General features: G+C 48.9%; 1 non-coding gene and 1 pseudogene across 1 annotated transcript; one reads left to right on the top strand and one right to left on the bottom strand.

The window, feature by feature from the left end:
• Positions 1 to 359: 359 nt before the first annotated feature.
• LOC112134522 (small nucleolar RNA U13) lies at positions 360 to 467 on the bottom strand. The gene has a single exon (XR_002915937.1). It is a non-coding gene; the product is annotated as a small nucleolar RNA U13 (small nucleolar RNA).
• Positions 468 to 3,323: 2,856 nt separating this feature from the next.
• LOC112134422 (5S ribosomal RNA) lies at positions 3,324 to 3,442 on the top strand (annotated as a pseudogene).
• Positions 3,443 to 6,000: the final 2,558 nt, after the last annotated feature.

Below are 6,000 nucleotides of genomic sequence, written 5' to 3'. Positions count from 1 at the left end.
CCAACATGCCTGGCCAATTTTTTTTTTTTTTTTTTTTTATTCTGAGACAGAGTCTCACTATGTCGCCCTGGAGTGCAGTGGTCTGATCTTGCCTCACTGCAACCTCCACCTCCTGGGTTCAAGTGATTCTCCTGCCTCAGACACCTGAGTAGCTGGGATTCCAGGCACCCGCCACCACATCTGGCTAATTTTTATATTTTTAGTAGAGATGGGGTTTCACCATGTTGGCCAGGCTGGTCTCAAACTCCTGACCTCAAGTGATCTGCCTGCCTTGGCCTCCCAAAGTGCTGGGATTACAGGTGTGAGCCACCACAACTGGCATCCAGTGTAGTTATTTATTTATTTATTTATTTTTCTAAGGTCAGGTCCAGGGTAATGTGCCAACATCGTAACAAGGTTGAGAGGGTGGCACATCCCACACATGCACATGAACACCCAATCATCCTGCTCGGGAACTACAGAGGGGCCTCCAGTATATTTAAATGCAGCTAAACAACCCGCCAAGTTTAACCTTCTTGTTTCCATCACATTCCATGGCTGTCCCCTTTCATTCCCCACAAAGCCTTGCCTTCAATGGATGTGACAGTCCAGGTCACGACAAAGTCCTCACTGAAGTAACAGTTTTGCCCCTGGTGCCCACCCTTCTACACGAAATGCATTCTCTCTGTGTTCAGACCCACTCATTTCAGATAATAAACTTCAGATCCCACTTTTCCTGAAGGTCTGTTGCTTGGGACCACTCCTGGTACCAATGTGTAAGGGTCAGGATTTTTAGTTACCAAAAACAAAACTCAAAACAGAATTCACCATGGCTAATTTAAGCAGAAAAAGACAGACACACAAAAGATTTGCTAAAGACCTCAGGTTGGCCGGGCACGGTGGCTCACACCTGTAATCCCAGCACTTTGGGAGGCCGAGGCGGGTGGATCACGAGGTCAGGAGATCGAGACCATCCTGGCTAACATGGTGAAACCCCGTCTCTACTAAATGTACAAAAAATTAGCCGGGCGTGATGGCAGGCACCTGTAGTCCCAGCTACTTGGGAGGCTGAGGCGGGAGAATGGTGTGAACCCGGCAGACGGAGCTTGCAGGGAGCCGAGATCACTGCACTCCAGCCTAGGCGACAGAGCGAGACTCCACCTCAAAAAAAGAAAAAAAAAAAACACCTCAGGTAACTCACAAGCTCAACCTCCCTTGAGAGGGGTTGGAAGAAAGGCGTTGAGGCTGAGCTTCCTGCGGCAACTCTCAGGACCACGGCCACAGCCACAGCCACAGCCTATCCCGAGACCTGAACCTGGGGGCGTGACTTCCCTGCAAGCATAGCTGAACCCAACATGGGCCCTCAGGGACTCACTCTTGCCACCGCTGCTGCCCCCAGCAGCCAGGTGTCACCACCACCAGCACCAGCAGAGCAGGATCCGAGCACAGAGCGTCTCCCGTCAACCGGTCCCTGACATGCCAAAGCTTAACACCGGTGCATCTGAGAGATGTGAACTGGGCAGCGTGTCCATGTCTCCTGGCAGAGAGGATAGGAGTCTGTAGGAGTCTGAGTTCACACTTCTTCTTCTTTTTTTTTTTTTTTTCCCAGAAGGTGTCTTGCTCTGTCACCCAGGCTGGAGTGCAGTGGCTCACAATCTCGGCTCACTGCAACCTCTGCCTCCTGGTTTCAAGTGATTCTCCTGCCTCAGCCTCCCAAGTAGCTAGGATTACAGGCATGCACCACCATGCCCAGCTAGTGTTTGTATTTTTAGTAGGATGGGGTTTCACGACGCTGGCCAGGCTGGTCTCGAACTCCTGATCTCAAGTGATCCACCTGCCTTGGCCTCCCAAAGTGCTGGGATTACAGGCGTGAGTCACTGTGCCCAGCCCTGAATTCACACTTCTTGGTAGGGGCGGCAGAGTTCATAACATGGAAATTTAACTGGAGAAAGACACCCAGAGGGTGATGGGAAACCTCAGGTGTGACAAAGGCCCACTCACATGATGGAGCTGAAATGGTCACATTAGCCTATTGGGTCTAGTTGTGGTCAGGTCTTGTCCTGACTTAGAAGACAGCATGTGGGACGGGGGTACCTCAGGGGTTCTGCGTCTCCCCAGCAGTGCAATGTGAGAGTTCTGTGTCTGAGACAATTCATCCGTACCTGAGAAATCTTACCTAGCACATCTCAAAGTCCCAGAGTTCTAATACTGTGTATTTCTTTTCATGTAAATCCATGATACTGCAGCCGGGCGCGGTGGCTCAAGCTTGTAATCATAGCACTTTGGGAGGTCGAGCCGAGTGGGTGGATCACCTGAGGTGAGGAGTTCAAGACGAGCCTGGCCAACATGGCGAAACCCCGTCTCTACTAAAAATACAAAAATTAGCCAGGCGTGGTGGTGCATGCCTGTAATCCCAGCTACTCGGGAGGCTGAAGCAGGAGAATTGCTTGAACCCAGGAGGCGGAGGTTGCAGTGAGCTGAGATTGCACCATTGCACTCCAGCCTAGGCAACATGAGACTCTGTCTCAAAAAAGAAAAAAAAAAATTCCATAATATTGCAATTGTGATTGGAAGAAACATTATCCTAGCCAGGCACAGTGGCTCACACTGGTAATCCCAGCACTGTGGGAGGCTGAGGCAGGTGGATCATTTGAGCTCAGAAATTCAAGACCAGCCTGGGCAACATGGCAAAACCCCATCTCCACAAAAATTACAACAAAAAATCAGCTGAATGCAGTGGCACGCACCTGTAGTCCTAGCTACTCAGAAGGCTGAGGTGGGAGGATCAACTGAACCAGGAGGTTGAGGCTGCAGTGAGCTGTGATTGCACCACGGCACTCCAGCCTACGCGACAGAGGGAGACCCTGTCTCAAAAAAAAAAAAAAAAGAAGAAGAAGAAGAAAGAAAGAAGCATCAACCCACTATTTGCACTGGTCACTGTCCCTGGAACTGTCCAAAGCAGGCCCTGACCTTCCCTGTAGGAGTTTGAGTAACAGCAATAGTTCCTAGCTAGGAACACTTGGAGAATATGTAAATATGTAAGGCAGCCGGGCGCGGTGGCTCACGCCTGTAAGCCCAGCACATTGGGAGGCCGAGACAGGTGGATCATTTGAGGTCAGGAGTCCAAGACCAGCCTGACCAACATGGTGAAACCCCGTCTCTACTAAAAATACAAAAATTAGCTGGGCGTGTGATGGTGGGCACCTGTAATCCCAGCTACTCAGGAGGCTGAGGCAGGAGAATCGCTTGAACCTCGGAGGCAGAAGTTTCAGTGAGCTGAGATCGCGCCACTGCACTCCAGCCTGAGTGATGGAATAAGACTCCATCTCAAAAAAAAAAAAAAAATCCGCTGCCATACCACCCTGAGTGCACCCGATCTAGTCTGATCTGGGAAGCTAAGCAGGGTCAGGCCTGGTTAGTACTTGGATGGGAGACCACCTGGGAATACTGGGTGCCGTAGGCGTGGCCCGGCACAGTGGCTCACGCCTGTAAATCCCAGCACTTTGGGAGGCCGAGGTGGGTGAATCACCTGAGGTCAGGAGTTTGAGACCAGCCTGGCCAACATGGTGAAACCCTGTCTCTACTAAAAATACAAAATTTAGCTGGGCGTGGTGGCAGGCGCCTGTAATCCCAGCTATTCTGAAAGAAAAAAAAAGAAAAAGAAAAGAAAAGAAAAGTAAGGCAAGTGAGCCAGTCCATCATTAGCCTCACCTTCCCGGAGCATTTAATCACGGGAGTTTCTGTTGATGGGGCATCAGAGGTCACAATAACGATGGGAGAAACAACCTGCAACACTCAGCCAGGCAGTTTTCCTAGAGACCCACAGCCGGGATTCCAAATGGAGGTGTACGACAAATGCGCCAACATGACATTACAGTTTCTGGGAAGCATGAAAGGGATGAGAGAGATGAATGCATGAACTCACAGAGGCAAGGGACATCCAATGGCAGGGGTCACTTTGGTGAGGATCCAGAGCCACTGAGCAGCCACTGAGAAACCTTCACTGGAGAAGAGTGGAAAACTAAACCTCCAGATCCCCATCCAGGCAACCATACCCTAAAATCGCTCCGGGCTCTCTCTGTACACTCACAGATTACCAGTGACATGAATGTTAATATTTTATGGCCCTAACTTGCACTTGTAAAAGTTCTAATTAATCTCACTAGATAAAAGCTGGCAAGCATGCTGGTACAAAGGAGAATCGCACCCTCCTCGCAATGTCTGTGTGCCAACTCATCTGGGATCCTACCATGATTTGCCCTGTCTCGGCTCCATAAAGGGGCCAGTAATTAGCATTTGGAAGCTAAGCCACACTTCCCCACTGGCTGCCATTTGCTGATTGTTAATTAATTAACTGATTGATTAGCAGCTTCCTCTAGCACTGGCTAGTAAAGGCCCCTTCAAGGAGTTCTCCCCAGTTCTCCCCTCTCCCCACCTCCCCACACCCTGGCAGGAAAAGGATTTCTATAACACGCTTGAAAGCAGGGCTACATCTTGGACACTGTTTCTGTAGCTTGCACAGCGCCTTGCACACAGAAAATATTTACAGAGTAAAGGGATGGAAGATTGGTGGATAGATTGATAGACATGAAAATATATGATATACTTCCTATTGTTCTCTCACGTTATAAAATTTTTTTCTGAACTTTAGATCGGAAGAGAACTTAAATATTATCCAACCTAATTTCATTTTAAGTATAAGGAAACAGGCCAGGTACGGTGGCTCATGCCCGTAGTCTCAGCACTTTGGGAGGCCAAGGCAGGTAGATCACTTGAGGCCAGGAGTTGGAGACCAGCCTGGTCAATAATGGCGAAACTCTGTCTCTACTAAAAATACAAAAAAAAAACTAGCCAGGCGTGGTGGCATGCACCTGTAATCCCAGCTACTCGGGAGGCTGAGACAGGAGAATTGCTTGAACCCGGGAGGCAGAGGTTGCAGTGAGCTGAGATCATGTCACTGCACTCCAGCCTGGGTGACAGAGCAAGACTCTGTCTCAAAAAATAAATAAATAAAGAGGGAAAAAAATATAATGAAACAGGCCCACAAAGGTTCAAAGGATGTACACATATGCTCAGCTACTAAGAACATAGACTAGGCCGGGTGCCGTGGCTCACGCCTATAATCCCAACACTTTGGGAGGCCAAGACAGGCAGATCACCTGAAGTCAGGAGTTTGAGACCAGCCTGGCCAACATGGCGAAACAAAAATACAAAAATTAGCTGGGTGTGGTGGCGTGTGCCTGTGATCCCAGCTACTTGGGAGGCTGAGGCAAGAGAATTGCTTAAACCCAGGAGGCGGAGGTTGCAGTGAGCCGAGATGGCACCGCTGCACTCCAGCCTGGGCAACAGAACAAGACTCCGTCACAAAAAGAAAAAAATTCACTCTTTGAGGAGGACGCAGTCATAGGTGGTGAGGAGCTCGGATCCACCCGCTCCCACTCCTCACTCACCGCTGTTTACTCTTGCCCAGGAACAAGTTGGTCAGGAAGCCACGCAAGAGCCAAGGCTTTTAAAGATACCGTAAAAACACCGGTGGAGCTGAGGTGGCAATTCACCAAATTCGAACCACTCTAACGAGCCGCAAGGTAAAATCCCTGGAGAAGGTGTGTGCCCACTTGATCAGAGGGATAAAAGAAAAGAATCTCAAAGTGAAAGGACCAATTGGAATGCCTACCAAGACTTTGAGAACCACTACAAGAGAAACTCCTTTTGGTGAAGGTTCTAAGACATGGGATCGTTTCCAGATGAGACTCCACAAGCAACTCATTGACTCACACAGTCCTTCTGAGATTGCTAAGCAGATGACTCCATCGGTATTGACCAGGAGTTGAGGTGGAAGTCATCATTGCAGATGCTTAAGTCCACTATCTTAATAAATTGATTACCAGTTGTTAAAAAAATTAAATTAAAATCAGCTTATTCGGGTTTCCTGGAAGATTACATGGATGACAAAATTTAATCTATGGCCAAAATGAGGGAACTGGAGTTAAGAACATCTCATTTATTTTTGCTTTCCATGTT

Source organism: Pongo abelii, chromosome 6, assembly GCF_028885655.2.
Source record: "Pongo abelii isolate AG06213 chromosome 6, NHGRI_mPonAbe1-v2.0_pri, whole genome shotgun sequence".
Classification (NCBI taxonomy): domain Eukaryota; kingdom Metazoa; phylum Chordata; class Mammalia; order Primates; family Hominidae; genus Pongo; species Pongo abelii.
This window is presented reverse-complemented; position numbering and strand designations above follow the sequence as displayed.